General features: G+C 32.7%; 1 non-coding gene across 1 annotated transcript; it reads right to left on the reverse strand.

Annotated features, from left to right (window-relative positions):
- Window positions 1-4,441: 4,441 nt before the first annotated feature.
- On the reverse strand, window positions 4,442-4,637 carry LOC136971253 (U2 spliceosomal RNA). Its single transcript, XR_010880127.1, has one exon. It is a non-coding gene; the product is annotated as a U2 spliceosomal RNA (small nuclear RNA).
- Window positions 4,638-20,357: the final 15,720 nt, after the last annotated feature.

A 20,357-nucleotide genomic window follows, 5' to 3' on the forward strand; every position in this document is an offset into this window, starting at 1 on the left:
CGATCCTTCGGTCATATAGCCATTTAGGAGGATGATTTATATGAAACAGTATATTAAAACAGTAAATTCATAAAATAAAAATACACCGGTTAATTGATTATTAATTAACAATCAATTAAATAATTCATTAATCATAATCAATTAAAAAACAATTTTTAGATATTAATAATTAATTTTTAATTGCCAGATCTAAGAAAAAACGACGTTTTATTCTTGGATCTGGCATTCAAAGACTTTTTAATTGCAGTCTGGAAATTTCGAAAATATTCCTATAATAAGTGCAATATTTGAATTCACGATTTATAATAGAAGTTGACACTTTTAAAGTCATGAGAATGTTTATACGCAGATAAGAATAGGACAATTTATAATATATAAATCACTTAAGTTTTTAATAAATAAGTGCATTAAAATACAGTCATTTAGTTAAACTTATATATGAAATTATATCCTAAAAATAAATATTAATTATTAAAAAATATAAATGTAAATAAAATACTTTACAGTCAAACCTCTGAACAATGACCACTGTAAACCTAAAAAATGGTCATTGTTTAAAGGTTATTTTTTACATAGAAATTATTATTTAAATAACAAAAACAAACATGGTTATAGTAAACATTGCCATGTTTTTTAGAACTATTCTCTTTATATGTTTTTTAAAACAATATTTTGTAGTCGTTTTTGCAGGTTCGACTATATTACTTTTGCCTGCTATTTACGATATGGAATATAAAAGAAAATGTCTAATAAAGTAGAGAATTTTTCATGATGTTTATAAAATTACTGCGCAAAATGTTAAAAATATAATGAAAATCTTATCTTCTGAACGTTTTAGAAAATAATAAGAAAAGTAAAGAAATGTTAAAAACTAAAGAAAATTTGAGCACAAGTTTTCTTTTCATGATTTTTCAAAACCAAAATGATCAAAACATTTCTGGATATACGTGACATTTGTTTGGATTTTCATCAGAACAAAAGAAACTTCGAATTAGTTCATTATCGTTAGCTTACTTACCGAAACTGAAAGATCCGCTGCGACATATGTTACCATTTTAGTAATGAAGAAAATAAAGACAATGTAAATTGATAATACAAAACTATTTTTTGCATCTCGAGAAAAGTATAGTAAATTATATAGCATAAGGGCAAATGCGAAAATAATGGCACAGTAAGCCGAGGAAGTAATATTAATAAACACTTCATTACATTCATCTAATCTCAGGCAACATTCTTTGTATCGATGGCGAAAATCTTGAAGAAATTCTCCGACATCATCAAAATAAGGATGGAAATTAGAAACGTCATTCTTCATATCGTCAAATTTATTTTTTATTATGATTTGATTAAAAATTAGAATAGTTATTGTGCAGAGCGTAATACCATGCACGATAAAATAATTTAGTGTAATAAAAAAATGGCAAACTAGTGCAACTTGATGATTGACAGACTTTAACAGCATTGGGAAAAAGACAAATAAATGTGCCAAATAAACCAATATGCAAATAATTAGGTATATAGCAGAAGCGAAATTTATTATAAATGTTTGCCGTTTATTCAATGTAGAAATTTCTCTTTCTGAAAAATACCTATAATTGATCGTCTTCTTATTTGTTATTAATATTAAATACACAAACAAAATTATACTTTGGTAAATAATAAGATAAACTGCAGTAGTTAATTCATCAGTTCCTTGAGTTTTTAAGAATGCAGGACAGAAAAAGACAGACTTACTTCTAGGAAGGATCAACATCAGAAACAGAAGTATATTGTGGATGATAAGGATTGTCAATATTAATATTTGATGGACTTTACGAATAGAGGATGAGCACGACCCTTTTCGATGTTTACATCTGTATAAGCTACCAACTCCAAATATCTTTATAAAATGGATTGTTGGTGAAAGAACTTTGCATGTACAATTATTTTGTTCAGGAAATTCCATGTTCATGTTTCTATCTATCTCTGTTAACTTATATCGCAAATGATTATAATTATTATAAATTGATATTCAGTAGGAAGAATGAAAACCAAAGTCAAAGTTTCGTCCTTACTTTTATGAATATTTCTGTCTATCACACCAGATATAAACCGTTTCTTATATAACTCTCAGTTTCCATAGTCTATTGATTGGTAAATGCTGACTTAATGTTCTCTTTCGAAAGCGAGCGTAGATAATATTATTAAGCTCTTAGAAAAGTAAACAATGATAATTAGCTTTATAACATACTTTCATAAATTAAGTTAATTGCTTTTCATAATTTAACTGAACTTTATATAATTTAAAACATACATTAAATGAAGATTGTCTATAAAGATAATCGAAAAACTATTTAATGAATGCTGTAACGTGTTCATATTAACCGGGAATTTAATAACTGAAATCTCTCCTTGTGTAGAAATAAAATATTTAAGAAGATTGATGGTATACAATAACGCAACCCATGGGCAATCTGCCAAAGAGAAATACCTACCAGGAGCACTTGATATGGGGAACTGGCCCTTATAATTAGATATTAGACACGTGAAGAAGTCCCAGAAAACTCCACGTGGTCAGTGTATTCATAAGATGCGAACTCGTGAGCAATTACCATGTAAAATATTTAAATTAATTAAAAAATATATTCATTAAATACATTGTTATTGTATAATAAATGTCTTTTATTTGTTTAATCTTTCTGCATTTATTAATTTTTTGATCTTTCTATTACTTTTTTATTGATTGACTCTGTATTACTTTTCTAATTTATCAGCATAAATAATAAATAATGTATTCAGTAGAAATATTAAAGTGTTTTCCTTATAGCCTGTAAGTAATGAGTATCATTCGTTATATGAGATATCTTTTATCCACAATTCCTGTAAATTAAAATATAAGTATTGTGCCTAAAATATCATAGTAAAAGTTAAAAGAGAGCTACATTTTATAAACTAGCCAAACTGCAATTGTTATCGATGATTTTAATAACAATAATAATTGTAATTACAGATATTTCGTTTTTGCAATTAAATTTTACAAAGTGCTTTACGAAACTGGTAGGACCGTACGTTATTGAAAACTCAACGATAGGCTCGTAACTTCTCGTACCTGTACATAATGGTAATTTACGCAAAGCAAAACTTGCCATTACTCATTCTGCATAACAAATTACTCTCGTATGAGAAGTCGGGAGGTCGACTGTTTCGAGTTAAACTCCTTTTTCTGACGTCGAGACGATGAGGCTCGCTCATTTAGTCACTGGATGGCTCTTGTTTAGTTTAACAGGAAGATCGTCGTGATCGTCTGATTGTCTAGGATTCCTGACACCAGTTAGATAATTATAATGCGTGTCCTAACTCGCTTGTATAGTAAAAGAATGTTGAGTACGAGGGTTTCATCCGCAACTGAACCCGAGTGGCTGATTCGGTGATTAGTATGGAGGGTAATTCGTAGTTCGAGTGGGGAGAGCAGTAGGTAAATTGATATGGGGTCTGATCTTCGAATAAAGACTGGTTAACACTCAGGTTAACAAGTAACAAAGTTTAATAGACTAAATAAAACAATGATTACACTAGAGCCATTTGATCTTAGCCAAAAAGGCCGAGAAGCGATAAAAAGCAGATCAAAAGTGCCAACGCGCCAAGTGTGGACACATCTGTTTCACTTCCAATGTCCTCCCGGGTGACGTCATATGGTACGGAGCAGTTATTGCGCAGGAAATCAGAACAGAGGAGAATGGTGGAGATGCTAAAGGCTGCAGGAAATCATTGGTATTTGTAAGTCTTGATAGGTGAGAAATAATCCCCTTCGACCATCAATAGCCGGAGGGAGGGAAACGTCCCCGGCGTTTGTCCTGGTGCATACTCCTGGTACTAATGCAAGTCTGAGTATATAATTGTTTTTCCCATCTGAAAACGTTCCAAGCGTGTGGATCTATTGTACGAAAACCACCGATTACGTTACCGATTTTTGGCATAGCGAAAATTTCGGAAAAAAATTGGTTTTTTCGATTTTTTTTTGGAAAATAATTTTTTCGCTCGTTATTTAATGTTTATTTGTTAATCGCTGCACAGTGACTATCTGCCACCATGCCTCCCAGTGCCGATAATTCGGCGGTAGCGGTCTTACGCCTATAGGAAGTGTTTCGTTGGATCGGCTTCCCCTCTGTATGCCTCCAATTTTTACTGCTCTTGCCCCTCATGGCAGAGTGGCAGTTTTTCGCGCCACCGAGATTTCCCGACTTTTTGCTGGTTTTTTTACTTTCCCGTTGCCTATCCTACTTGCACCCAGCCACTATTTTCTCTCCACTAGCGTCCTGCATCTCCTGCAAGAAACATTACATTGTTCCTGTGGTTACATTACATTGTTCCGTGATGCAGGAGATGATTTAATTATTAGAGAAATAATTCTTTCTCTTCTTAATTCGTGTCTGTTTCTAATTTTTGTTATTTATATCCCCAAAGGGGGTGGGCTATTCCGAGATGTAGTGCAATACTCGGGCAACCCGTGGCCGGGAGGGAGCAAGCTTCATTCCCCACCTGTTTCCAAAAATCAGTTGATATTCGTCAGGCCTCCGATGGAGGCCCTATCAGATATCAAGCTGATAAAAACAGATTTCAAAAACCTTTATTAAAAAACAAAAATTAATTACAGGAGTAACTTAGGCAAAAAAAGTGGTAATTTTAGCCAGCAAAGTGAAAAAATAACAAAAATACAATTTGTACAAGTAGTTTCGCGACATGGGCATATGTTTCGCCAACCAGGATTTTTAACAGTTGTAAATATAAAGTCGCGTGATCATGGGCACATGACTGCCTGCCAGAGAAAGTGAGACATATTACCTGCCTTAGAGAGTGACAAGACTGAGGAACGGATGGTGACAAGGGAACAGTGTCCTTTTGTTGGCTACTGTTGTTGTTGGGCTATAGCAGCTGCTGGTGTTTGGTTGCAATCTCCTAGGTGTTGTCGGTATATGTCGTTGCTCCAGCAGATAGCGCCGCTCATCGTCAGATTTTTCATCAGATTGGAGTATCTTCGACCGATGCCCAGACGTTGAAGCGTAGCTCGAGGTAGCTTGAGGTGGTCATACCCACCTAGTGCACCAACAATGAAGGCGCTAAAATGTGTGTAGTATCCTTTGCTGCGGAAGTGCTGTACGAGGTTATTCCGCTCCTTTTCTTCTCTGGCTGCTGTGAAGACCTCCTGTCCATTCTCAAACGGAGTTGTTACATCTACTATCGTTACCGTCATTGATTACTGCGTTTATGGACAGGCACACTCGGCATTTTGTCGGATCATACACCTACTTTGACTTAATTAACTACTTATGTTTAAGTCAACCGAGAGATATAGTTTTCAATGCTCTAAGTATAATACCTCTGGGAGATAATACCCGATGTGTTCGGATCTGGTCGAGATAGGCTCGGCGAATAGTAAGGAAACGTTTCTGGAGATTGCGTTCGACAGAGACGTTCAGAGAGTCTGGTTGGCCAGGAGAACGGCGGGACAGATGGCTTGGTCCATGAGCTTGTATGGTGGTGTTTGCCCGGACTCTCGGGTGCGAGCCCGTTATATCCCCACCAAGTATGGGAATTTGATCAGGTGACTTTATGTCGCTGCTGCGATGTCACTCTCGATGTCATCTGTAGGCCGACTAGAATCATGAGAATGTTGACAATTTGGGCGGAAGTTTAATTTTTCCCTCTTTGTTTTGCGTATGTCGTGTTTCGTCTCTCAGTCCTTGGCAGTTCCATTGTGGTCTGGCCTAACCCACAATGATGTTGCTAAAATAGTCATGTTAGTGCCCACAGAGCAGAAAGTCAAAAATGAAAAAACGAAAGATTAGGGAATAATTATGGATGTAATTAATTAATTTATAAGACGTTGTATGTCAAAATAAATAATTTTTATTTAACATTTCTATTCATTTCTGGTGATTAGCTTTATCAAATACTTTGTTTTAATATTTTGTTTAAATAAGTAGGAATCATGTACAACTAACTACGGTATATATATAACTTATAAAAATGATAAAAACTGAATAATTGATCTTCGATTTTCGTAATAACGTATCTTTGTTTAATAACTTCGTTATTCAATCAAAAATTTGTTGAACTTATTGGATATGGAATTGGAAAAATTGAAAAAACAGCGATAAATAACAGATGAAGACATTAAAAAAGTAAAAACAGAAGATAATAGAACACCAAAATTTAATATCAGAATGAAAACACATAAGGAACCAGTGAAGTATAGACATTTAATAGACGTTAAAAACTACATATGTTATAATTTAGAAACATTTTTTTAAAAATAAGTTAAATTCATTAGAAATATCAAAATATTGCGTTAAACATGTAAATGAATTGTTAAACAGATTTAAAAATGATAAAATAATTATTAATAACAACATGAGAGTAATATCATTAGATATAAAAAATACGTATCCTAGTATAACTAATGAAGATATTAAAAGAAGAAAAAGAAGTAGTATATTCATTTGATTGCAGTTGTGGACAAATAAAAACGTATATAGGCGAAACAAAAAAAAAAACAAATTAAAAAAACATATAAAGGAATATATCAGAGCCATGAAAGGAAATTATGCAAATTCGGCAGTAGCAGAACACTGCAATAAAGAACGATGTGAAATAGATTTAAATTCGGTTAAAATAAAGAAGAAAAAAAAGAAATAACTATATGAACATATTTATATAAAAAGACAAAACAATAAAATCAATAATAACTTGGGAAGAGAAATCCACCAATCATGGAACAGTATTATCGATAGTGTGAGGACCGGGTTTAACCCGGCCCAAAATCTTTTTTTGTTCAAAGCCCCTTGTGGAAAATTCTAGAAAAGGTCGAAATTAAAAGGACGTTCAGTCTTCCGCCGTCGGAAAGCACTTCCTTTCTCTCCGGATCCAAACTGAGTCAAGGAGATCGAATCATCAGCGATTCACCATTTATCGCGATTGGTGATCGAAGATAACGTAACCTGTAGTATATAAGGGGGGGAAAAGCTGATAACGGGGTCGCTGAAGGTCCGAATAAGACGCGTACGTCCCGTCTGATCCGAATCGAGAATCGAGGGCCGAAACCCGAGGACTCCGAAGCCCGCCGACGACGAGCCGCCAAGACCGATCCTCCTGCTTATCCAGACGATTACTCCAGCCGATACATCCTAGGATGAGGTATGACCCTGAAATTTGTAAACTCTCTCTCCCCCGCGGTTAGGAACCGGACGCGTTAGAGTAGATCTATTTTCTGTATTTTGTTTATCTGTCTAAATAAATCGTTATTTGTTTTCACCATGGTTCCGTTTATTCGAATATCGCCTTAAACGTATCGACAAACCCACACATTTCCTCCACTCGACCTGACAAATAATTACCCAATTCCGACAAGTCGGGATATTATAAAAATTTAGCCATCCGCGACAGTGGGGTGGGTCTTGCCGACCTGTTCGCCGAAAAAAAAGGAGGTACGACTCCGTCCTACCTCCCGGCGTTCCCACAATAGTGGTTTCTTTTGTGCTCTCTGAGTAGTAAAGGGCCTGAAATCACAAATAAAAAAAAATTAACAATGGGGAATAATAGGTTGAGGGGTTTATAAAGAGAATAAGCTAAGTGAATAAGATAATTGTGCATGCAAAGGCAAATGAGGGATACGTATGTAAAAAATTGTTTTTAAACCCAAATTTTTCAAACATTGTAATTTTTTAAATACTTATACAGGGATAATTGTTTAAATATTAATATGATGAGAATTTTTCTGTTGATTTTTATATATATCTATGTAATATCTATGTAATTAACCAAAGAGAAACTGTAAGTCATTTTAAATATTTATCTTATTGTCGGGAAATTTTTAGAATATTGTTGTAATTTTTATAAATCTTGTTTTAGCACCTTGTTGATGTAAACCTGCTGAGGAGGTAGGGACTGTGAGGACCAAAGTACAAACATTGTGTGTACAGGTGAACAATAAAAGATTGTTTGTTTGTTTTTTCTAATTTCATACTTCCTCATTTTGCAAAAACGGAACACCAGTATAATAAGTCGTAGTAATATAATAAGTTCTAGTAGACATAAATATAGCAAATTGTATATAATAAGGACGTAAAGCAATTGAATAAACGTAAACATATTGTTAATTGTGCGATTCTGATAGCACATTATATTTCTTACGTATGTATAAAAAAATTTAATCCATCAATGAGGTTCTTATTATATCTATTGTATCATTTCTCATTATAATAGCGAGTTAACAAAATGGTACCTTCTATTATGCTAATAAGTTTATAAATGGTTTAATGTTGAACATCACAGATAATGACGTGTTCCCATATATATCATTAAACAATTGTGGATTATTCTGAGTCTTTCGGTGTTAGAAAATCGAAATGCTTTTTTTTAGTCTCCATGTTTGATAAAGTGACGTCAAAACATCGAAGCATCTTATTGGCTACGTTATAAGAAAACGAATACTTCGATTGGCTATCGTTACAGTCTTATTTTATAACGTACGCTTAAACAGGAGAGTCTGCTTATAAAGTTGACTATTTATACGGTTGTAACGAAGTGTTTTATAACGGAAATTATTAATATGAAAATGTATTAAAAATTTAAAATATATATTTATTAAGGAGACCCGCAATTCGTTATTTTCAGTTTTTATTCAAAAGAAACAAAAAATTTACAGGTGCCTAATAAACATGCATCTTAGAGCATTAATGAAGCATTTTATAACATTTGAAAATACATTAGAAATATTTCATTGTTCAGTCAACCTTGCACCAATGAATAGGGCCGTTCCTGAAGGGAGTGAGAAAGATGCCACAGCATCTGGACAGCTAAAACCAGGAGATCGTGTATTATTTTTAAAACTTTAACTAATAAGAATAATCAAAATATCTTGATGATTATAAACTATTTGAAAACATATTTGGTTTATTTGGTTACTGTAATGCTACAGGCGAGTGGAATTCTTTCAGGGAGGAATGGTCCTTATTTAGGTGTTACTAACGTGAAAAAACCGAGAAAACTTCACGTTTCAAGTTTTAGTATTTAGTGGTGTTTAAATGGCCACCAGTGGCCAAGTGGATAAACTATGTATATGTTACAGTCAAAACCCGTTTTTAGTTAAAACCCGTTTTGTCTAGTTAAAACTAGTTTTAACTCAAATTCATTTTTGACTAGCAGTAAATTCTAGTTATAACAGACATCCAGTATAAACTAGTTTCAACTAGCTAAAACGCGTTCTAACTAAAAACTGGTTTTGACTGCAACATATAGAGTGATTCGGAGTAAGATGGTAAGCGGGGGAAGATGCCTACTTTTTGATATTTTCAAACGATGACGTCAGATATTGTCACGTGTTTGTATGATGAATCGTTGGGCCAATATTGAGTGTGGAAAGCTGTAGTTGGCTACCGTTACCTCATTTTCTACATCCGAGAAGAATAAAAGCTAAGATAAGAACGAAGTTTTTGTTGTGAAATGTTTCTAGAATCATTTTAAAACTAAAAGTTAAAATAGAATTTATTAAAAATTGCGAAAAACAATTAATGTGTGATGTAGTTAAGGTTCTAAAGTTTCCATTGTGAGCTACCGCCGATCCCGATCGGCACAGCTAGAACACGTGACTCCGCTAGGCATCTTACTCCGACAAATGGGAAAGATGCCACATTTTTCTTGGGGTAACATGCCTATTTTCTTGTTAATTGAATTCCAATATGCCTATTTTTAATAAATTTTTGTTTTCTCGTTTTATTGCAGGATATGCATAGAAATTATATAAGGACTTCTCAAAAAGGTTTTTGGACTGAAAAGAGCTTTCAGCTAGCTATAGAGCACGTTAGAACGGGCGGAAACTTAACAATACTTATACTGCGCTGTTATACTTACTATGAAGTACTTTGTACTACATATGCAATAAATTAAATTTGGTTAAGATATTCGAAAATTAATTTTATGCAATTATATTTGTTATCTTACCCTAATGGCATTTGGCATCTCACCCGGATACTTGGGGTGAGATGCCTAAAATGCCAGACAGTAAAAAAGTCGTCATTGCAAACACAATATACAATTATTTTTCATATACTCCAAAGTTTTATTTGAAAAACATGCTCAAGAATATGATATTTTCGTTAGAGGCCTCCAAAACCCAAATTATCGTTATAATTTCCTTCATAAGCAAAATGTTAGGCATCTTTCTCCGAATCACTATACATAACTTTATTTATTTCCCCCAAACATATTTATGTAACTAAAATTAGTTTTAACTAATGTTAAAAGTTAAAACTAGTTTTATCTAAAATCAAAACATGTACAGCAGTAAATTCTAGTTTTACTAGACAAAACGGGTTTTGTCTAGTTAAAACTAGAATTTACTGCTAGTCAAAAATGAATTTGAGTTAAAACTAGTTTTAACTAGACAAAACGGGTTTTAACAAAGACGTCCAGTATAAACTAGTTTCAACTAGTTAAAACGCGTTCTAACTAAAAACGGATTTTGACTGTAACATATATACAGATATGAAAGTAAACACTGCATATCAAATTCTTAATTGAATAATATTAAATTAACAAGACTAAATTTTTGTTCCTGAGGGTCAACAATCCAGAAACGGCCCTGACAATAAAAGAATGATTTGTAATTTCGAACAAATATTTCTTTAAAAAGTTAGTTTTAAAACCATATTCATATAATGACAGAAAAATTATAAAAATATATCAACTTAAATAAATAAAATAATGGAATAGATTATAATATAAAATTATGAACTTTTTCTTTATGTTTTTCATAATCAGTTTCCATATTTACATATTCCATGTGAATTTATTTTAAAAGTAATGAACTAAAATTATACATCATCATCATCATTTAATTGCACGTCGTGTTTGTAAAATACACTTTTCTGTATTTTTGACTCTTTCTACCCTGTGGGTACTAAGACAGACTTTTTAATTATATTCATTATGGGTCTTGTCAGGTCTACGATGGGGACCCACATACCCGGAACAGACCACCCAAAGAATATTCGTAAGATTGATAGTCACGGATGAGACCCCGAATATCCCAGAGCAGTAAAAACTTAAATCGTTTTCATCAATCTGGCCGTTATACGTTATTAAATTTTGGTGAATGATTTTAAAATATATTTAAAGCTAAACAACATTTAATAAAATTTAAATACTGTATTTTGTTTTTTTATGCTTTATATAACTTGTAAATGTTTTCTTTCATAATGAAATAAGAAATCGATGAAATGCTATAATTAATCATATTTTTTCCTTCTAATTATAGGGAAAAGACTGGTAATTTGGTGATTCTTTGTCAAAATCTTACCACATTATCAATATCACTAAATTACCTATCCTTACTATAAACTATAGAATATAGAAGAAATTTCAGCAATATCTTTAAACTTTCCCATTGAGAGCATTCTTTTATATTATTGTATCTGCTTTTATATGTGCAATACATTTAAAACTTATGTATTTAATTCCTTCTTTTGATCATTGTTGATGGGTTACAGCTAGTATAATTGTGAGTAGATAAAAATATCTGTGAAAAGTAATAAATATTTTATTGATTAAAGTTACTAAAATATTTTCGCTTTGTCATTATTTGCGTCAGATTTTATAAAAGAATAAATGTAAAGTCAAATAAGATTTTTCAATTTTAAGTCTTTTTGCCTGAAAGTTTTAAAAGAGCCTCCTTTCATTTCCATATTGAAAATGAAAATATGGATTCAATAAAGGTTATATGAGGACGGCCAAGTATATGAGATACAGTAACGCACATTTAGACGGTGTACCAAAACAGTCTCTCTTGGGAGGACTTTCTATGGAAAACCGGCTCTATTTAAGTGTTAAACATATAAAGAAAATCTAGAAAAGTGTATGTGGGTATGGTAAAGTGTGAACTCGTGACAAGCTATCAGTATTCAGTAGTTTTTATCTATTTAGCCACTACTTGATTACAAAATATAAAGGAATGGGCGTCATATCTAAGTCAAACTATTCATAAAAAGCATACTGAGATTCCAGAACAGATTGTTCTATATCCATGTCCCTCAGAATGGCTGTAAGGTTTACTGCTTTGTCCATCAGCCACCCGAATGAAACATTAAAAAAAATAAAATTAAATTAAATATTTGAATAAATAAATACATTTTTGATTCACGAAAATCAATTATCGTGAAGAATTCTTCGAGTTTCAAAGTGATGATATGAAATAATCATTAAAAGATATTTTTGTTACGCAAGGCTTGGGTTTTCTCGTTTCTTGCAGCTCTTTGATACTCGAAAATATCGAAATCAAGCTCTCCATCATCTGCAAGAGAATAAATTAATCTAATAATATAGCGGTTATTTTATATGAAAACTCACCTGAAGAATACTAATTTTCGTAAAGACGAAATCCAAACATTTCATTCCTCGACATGGTCCATCCAGTAATTTTAAAGAACAAATTAACTGAAAATAATTAGTGGCATGTAAATTAAATTTATTTCAAGACAATATTCTAGATATTAACAATATAAAATCATCTAACTACCTTTAGTCTATTACGTCTTGTCATATCATAGAAACAGAATTTCTTCAGCTCAATCAAGGGAGAAATTGCCTAAAATAATTAAAATAAAGAAGTATATGGATAATTAAATAATTAATAAAAGATATTTTAATAACTAATTAATATTTTCTAAAATAACGAATAGATAATGGTCTTTCAACACCTGATCGCTTCATACAAATTGTGGACCTGGTCAAACCAACAATTAGTATGAAAATATTCCTCAGGAAGAAAGGTTAAAAATATACCCGTACACTCCCCTAAATATACTCCAGTCTTAGAGAAAAAGCCCCATCTGTCCTCCCCTCTCAACGGTACTGTTTCTAATAATAAAAGTGTTGAGGCTAAGCATAAATCAAACAACGATCATCAATGTACTGTACTTACCGAAACTGAGAGATCGGCTGCGATGTCAGTGACTAACTTGGTGATTAAAAACATAAGTAGAATGTTAATAACTAATACAAATAAATCCCCTGAATTTCGCGAGAAATACAGTAAATTATAAAGTGTAAGGCAAAATATAAAAATAACCATACAATAAGATGCAGAAGCGATGTGAATAAATACTTCATTAATTTCGTCCAATCTCATGCAACATTCTTTATATCTATGACGAAATTTCTGGGTAAATTCTTCGATATCGTCAAAGTAAGGATGGAAATTCAAAACGTCATTTTTTAATTGGTCAAATTTCTTCTTTATTATTATTTCATTTAAAGTAATTGTAGCTACAGTAAACAGTGTGATACCATCCACGAGAAAACAGTTTAAGGTAATGAAGAAATGGCAAGTTATAGCTACTTGATGACCAACAGTCTTTAACAACCTTGGAAAAAGGGAAAGTAGATGTAATACATAAATCATCACACACAGAACGAGATAAATTATAGAAGTAAGATTAATTATAAACATTTGATACTTCTTTAAAGCAGACAATTCTCTGTCTGGGAAATTTCCAAAATTGATTTTATTTTTATTCGTTATTAAGATAAAGTATATAAATATAATGTAATTTTGGAATGTAATAACATAACCAGCAGTAGTTAATTTATCCTTTCCGTGGCTTTCTAATAAAGTAGAACAGAAATAGCGAGATTGAGTTTTAGGAAGTAGCAACATCAGAAAGAGACACAGATTGTATGCAATGAGAGTTGCTAATATGAAGATCTGAAAGAGTTTATTTAGATATGACGAACGTAATTCTTTTTTATGTTTACATTCATATAAGCTAGAAATTCCGAATATTTTCATAAAATTTACAGCTGGTAACAAATGCTCACATGAACAGTTATCTCGTACATTATCCTTTTCATCAGGATTGCTTTCCATACTTTATTTTGATAAATATTAAAATAATTAAATTTGAATTTAAATATATTAAATTATACGATGAATAAGACTTGCAAATCCAAGAGAAAACCCGTTTTACTTCAGCTCTTGCACAGTTGTAAACTGTTTACCCATGATTTCATCACAGAATAATAATAGATTCTTCTTTAATGGACGTATATGAGTATATGTAAATGCACTGGATACATTAATACAGGAAATAGTCATTTTATTACCATACTGAATATTACTTTTTAATTAGTACGACAGCACTTAATGGAAAGCAGTAAGTTAATGCTAGAGCTAAATTTTACCTATATAATAAAATTAAAATTCTAATGTAAAGAAAGATTCTTAAGATACTTGAAATTTTAATGTTAATTCTGGAGTCTTAAAGTAAACTAATAATTAAGCTATTAAGACATTAATGTAATGCATTAAATGGATAGCTGTTTTAGTAAGAGTAATTTATGTAAAGTGAATGCAAGAGAAAACATTTTAATAATCTTTTAGAAAAATATAAATCAAGAATTTTAAGTGAATATTCGATTACTGAATCGAATTTTGTTCATTTTATTGCTATATGTTTGCTTTGCAATTTTCATAATAATGCTTGGTATTCTTCCTGCAATCAAACGTTCACAGCAATGTTATATTACTTACGCTTCACTTTAGCACATAAATTTTAATATAGAAGCTTCGTTAAAGTTTATCCATTAATATCTAATAACACCTGACACTTTTATACATATACACTGTATTCCAGAAAAACGTAATCGGGTTTATACCACTGCTCATAATAAATAGCATAGTTTTAATAATAAAATCCTTGTCTTTAGCATATTTGAGACATAAAAGAAATGTTGAAAATGACAAGCAATGATGATATAAAATCATATAATTCTATAGTTATATATTTTAACTTTTATAAAATAATAGATGAAATACCCGGTTTTCGCTGGAGAAAAATGATGCATTAAGTAAAGATATTTTCTAATATAAAAATATACACTTATAAAATGTATATAAGGAAAAAGAATATGTACAGTACTTGTAACAAACTTAAAATATATCCGACCAAAAAGAATTTCACATCGAAATTTACTCTAAATGAGCTACATTCGTCAAATTAAGCTCACCTAACGTTTTAAGACGTTTGGTATTTTCGCTGTTAAGGGGAAAAGTCTGAAAGTTGTACTGCAACATACTATAAGATGTGTACTCGCAGAAATGTGAAATTAAAGTAAGCAGCATTCGAAAAGTTTTGTGTAATAATACATTTTCCGAAAGTTATGTAATGGGTCTTATTTAGCTTTGGAATCGTTTTCTTCCGCTGATGTAGTTTTTGATCTAGCTACTAAAGGAGAGGTGCTTTAAAAAATCATAAAAATTTTGTCGAAACGTCAGCGTTTCCTTTATAAAAATAATAAACAATTCTCAATTTTCGTAGTCATAATTAATTAATGTTTCTAACATGTAATGAGAAAATTCATAAAGACGTGGACATTATACTCGGAACAATATTTATTTTCAGTGATAATAACTAAGCAGTCAATTAGTACAGGCAAATTTTCAAGCATAGCGACTGCTATTTTTCCAGCCTTTAACGCCTCAACATCGTTAGCTTCGTTTGCATTAGCGACTGCATTACCGGTATAGCGATAATTAATTTAATCCATATACCGCTTCCTCTGCTGGGGTACCGAACTAGGAAGCAACTCTTGTGATACTATCATATCAACAAAGGACATTGACGGCGTAACACTAAGTACAGAAAATTCAGTGACCTCGTGTGTTGCCTTTCATAGCAGAGCTGCAAACAGCAAATTTTCCAGCAAGATAATGCTTGGTCATACACAACGATAATGCTTATACAAGATAATGCTTGGTCACGTCTGCATCACTTTGTCATAGTTCTTTTGTGTGTCCGTTCTCCGCCCTCGAACATTTCTGAAACCACATCAGATATTAGCATCGATCATTTACGGATGTGAGGGATCTGCAGCGGCAGATGCAACATCTGTGGTAAATACTATCACAGAATAGTATACTATGATTGTATACCTGCATGCCCTATTGTATTGCAGCATATATCCGGGCAAAATTCTTTATTTTCGATTTATATTAGTTCCAGAAACCAGGGCTGTGAAGTCGGTAGATTTTTACACGACTCCGACTCTTTCTTACGATTCGACTTCAACTCCGACTCCGACTTCGACCAGGAGCGGAGTTGTTAATAAAGTAGGCCCGAAAATTCTGACGTCATCACGTGACCTCAGAAATATTAGCATCAATAAATATAGTTCTAATAAAGATAGAACGTAGAAACTTTTTTATTCCAAAGCTAAAATATGCCTCCAAGTAATGAGTCAATACGATCATTTTTACTTTTCTGTTGTTATATCTAACAGAGGAAAAGTGTAGCGATCGTTCAAAAATGATCCCACCCCAAATTTTTGCATTTTTGAACTCGGCATCTCGAAATGTCGAGATATGCAAAAGATTCGGTTTTTTTCTTGTATGTACGAATGTTAGAGTGTATGGGAGGCACGATTTATAATCGGAGTCGGATGGTTTAACGCAGGAGTTATTAAGCTTGAAAATGGTTGAACTAAATCGGTTGGTACACATTCTAACATCCGTTTGCACTTCTCTACGTTTCGAGGCTTCCCCCAGTTCAAAAGAGTAAAAATCTGAGACAAGTCATTTTTTGACTGATCGTCATTCTTTTCCTTTGTTTACAAGCCTATACTGTATAACAGCCGGGAAAGTAATAATGACGACGATTCTGATTATTTTTTAAAAAATACAGAATAAAGCAATTTTGCAAAAAGTTCTGCCTGGAAGACAGAACACAAGTGATCCAGGCGATACTGCTTACTGAACACTTCGCTGTTGTCTATATAACAGAGAAAGCTACAGCCTTTTTGCTCGTCAAGACATTTGGGCCAGCAAGGAAATCTTCCTTGCCTTTGAAAGTTTAGCCATAAGCTTCAGCAACCACTCAATGAGGCTCATCAACAACTAGATTCAGCTGTTGCCATCGGACTCTTCCTCTGCAGCTGGCAGCTGACTCATCACGCGATCTCATTGTACTACCCGTGGCTGTACTACTTACACTACAATCTGTCTCCTGCTTGCCTGTTGCGTTGCATTTCTTATATCACCATCACTAATACTGCTCAGCATGTAAATTTTTGTACATATTTGTTAATTGGCTTTCTTCCCTCCCCACATTGTAATACTTTCCTCTTTTGTTTGTATATCTTATCTTATATACACTCTGCAATACTGTTCAACTTGTATATAATTGTACATACTAGTTATTAGGTTTTTACTTTTGCCACCTCATTGTGACACGTCTTCTTTTATTATTATCATTATTATTTTATTTTATATTTTATTTCTCACATTCATTTGTAACTTTATATATATATCTGTAATTCCAATTTATGTATTCTGTATTGAACCCTGGTAGTGCTAATTGCAGAGCCAGGATGTACATTAATTTGTACCTTTTAATAAAACTGAATAACTGAGTAACTGAGCGATTAGAAACACGTTATTTGACCTACTTTCTAGACACACTCGACAGCAGGTTTAGAGGGCTTTATGTAGTTTTGTTGGTGGAAAAGTTTAGATAAAAAATGGATATCGTTCCTTTGATAAATGTTGTAAACGGTACGAATCGACAAAATTATTCATTAATTAATTGCTTGGAGCAAAAATAACGAAATTAAATACTTTAAATTTGTTTTAAATGTTCAAATTTCGATATTCATATGGGAGAGAACTTAAAACTACAATTAATCTAAATTAGATGCATTTATTTACAATTCGAGTATCGTGTCGGTTATAAAACGTTAAGCCCTGGTCACACTATGCGATTTCCAGCCGCGCGGGCGACTGCAACCGCGACGACTGTTCCCGTTAACTAGTAATCCCCCCTCGAAAACCGGCGCGACTGCGACCGCAGCTAGAAACAAAAAGTTTGTTCTACTCGCGACGGTTGCAAACGCTCATTCAATCAGAAAACGTCTTTGTGCCACGTCATACTTTGTGTTGTATATTTGTCAACATATCTTAATTATAACATTTGTATTAACTGAGTTTCAGTACATTTAAATGCTATATTCGATATAAATCAAATCTGAAGTTTTAAAAGTTATTGTTAGATTTATTTTAAAAAGTTTGATTACTTTTAATAATATACAATTGAATAAAATAAATGCTGATATAAAAGAAAAAAATATATCGATTATAAATGAATTAAATCATTCAAGCTTTTTTCTAAACCACTTCAACCCTCAAATATTCACTTTTATAAGATTGATAAATAGCATCCAAAACTTCTGGGATAATGACTGATATCGAATTATGGCCCACTCTAAATTGATATGTCCAACTACGAAACGTTTCGCCTAAATTATATATAAGTATTGGTATTCATACGGATATATCCTCTATAACCTTCGGCATCCGAAAGCCTTAATTCATTCATCAGCTGGTGAAAGCACGATTGTTTAGCCCGTTGATTTTCATTTTGCCAAGTTTTAACCCAGCACGAACGTTTTTTCTTATTTTTCTCTTCGTATATTCTCGCCAGCTCTAACAAAATTATCGCCTTTTTTCTTTTATTCATTCCAGAAAAGGAACTGCTTGCCATTTTAATAAGAAAAGTGGCTAAAATTCCGTAAATACTCTGAAGTAGAACGTAAAATGTCGGTAAACTCACGAAAGTAGACAAAAACAAGCTACTGTAATTTTATTGGTTTATTATAGGGTCACGTGTTTCCGAGTTGCAACGTCAACGAACAATGTGTGACCACGAGCAGACGCGCGCGACTCGCGCTTGTTGCGGTCGCAGTCGCCTGCGCTGCTGGAAATCGCATAGTGTGACCAAGGCTTTAGAGGCCGAGGCATTTCGGAGTCATTGTAGTTACAGAACGTTCTGTTAAACAAACTTGACAATTTTAATAATTACCGAAATCTTTTTATAGAAATAAAACATATATACAGGGTGGGCCAACGAAAACGAAACGACAGAGTGTTCGTGTTCGTCCAAGCAAATCGTTCGGACAGGTCGATTTTATTCTCGAGGGGACATCTTTTGCAATAAAGTTTTTGCGATTCTGAATACAACAGACAACAAAAAATTTTAAAAACTCATTTATTTTGTATTAACTAAACAAGCATTTATTTCGAAAAAAATGTTTGTTAGTTAGTTAACATTCAGATTCGCAAAAACTTTATTGCATAAGATGTCCCCTCGAGAATAAAATCGACCTGTCCGAGCGATTTGCTTGGACGAACACGAACACTCTGCCGTTTCGTTTTCGTTGGCCCACCCTGTATAATAGTAATAATAAAATATTTAAAATTATTTATTTCTACAGTTACGAAGGGTGACGGTAATACGATGTCGAAATAATTCGTTAAAAATGACATTCGCACCGATACCAAAACCGTATTTAATTTAACCTTTCCACGCCAATAGCCTCCACAATCACAGCTTTTGACGTCGGAATAATTAGTTGACGTCCCCGATACCATGACTTTCCATAGAGAAATATTTATGAATGTAAAACGTAGTCATTGAATGAAGGCTTCATAGTTTATTGTGTTTCGTGTACATCTAATATAAAATAGTGATAAATTGAAAACAATTGATCTAGGCTTGCTCGACAGCAGTTTCTATACCTGTAAGGTTTACCGGTGTTTTTGCACATTATTTATAGTTTACACTGTAGATGTACAGATATATTCTTCATACCTAGAAGAATGTATCTGTGGTTCTACAACACTTATCGTAACGTTATATTTTTTCTATAAGTATCATTTTTTCTGGTTTACTTTTTCCTTGCATGTTAGGAAGATCATCACGAAACCTTTCTGAATCGACATACCATCAACCCAGTGAGAAATAGACAATCTATCAGCACGGAGTATTGTATTACTTTTCAAGGCTTCAAAAAAGGACCGTTCTTATGTTGTACAAGCCGTTTACTGAGAAAGAGACATCATGTCCAATATTTGTAAAATCAACAATGTTTTGCTTGTTTCTAGATGAAATTAGACACCTCGGACCGCTAGAAAAGTCAACGCCGAATTCTATCCAGATCGAAGACTGTTGTAGATGATCTTGGGATTCTCATTGTCTCAAATCAGATTTCAGACAATTAGGACATTAATTATTGCAATTTGATTTGATACAATAAGTTTGAAGTCAATTCAGAATTTCTGTAGGATAATGTATCAATATTCAATAAAGTAACTTATTTATATTCTTTTGTAAAGTTGTTAGAGGAGAAGAGTTAATACACAGTGACCAAACTCTCCATGTAAATGAAAATCACTACAATATTTGTCGATTGTGTAGACGTCATATACGTAACGTTACGTCATATTTCGAGTAAATTATTTTAAAATATGGTAATTTGCATTTTGACAATTTGCA

This window comes from Centruroides vittatus, unplaced genomic scaffold (assembly GCF_030686945.1).
Source record: "Centruroides vittatus isolate TY-2023 unplaced genomic scaffold, ASM3068694v2 contig_1050, whole genome shotgun sequence".
Classification (NCBI taxonomy): Eukaryota; Metazoa; Arthropoda; class Arachnida; order Scorpiones; family Buthidae; genus Centruroides; species Centruroides vittatus.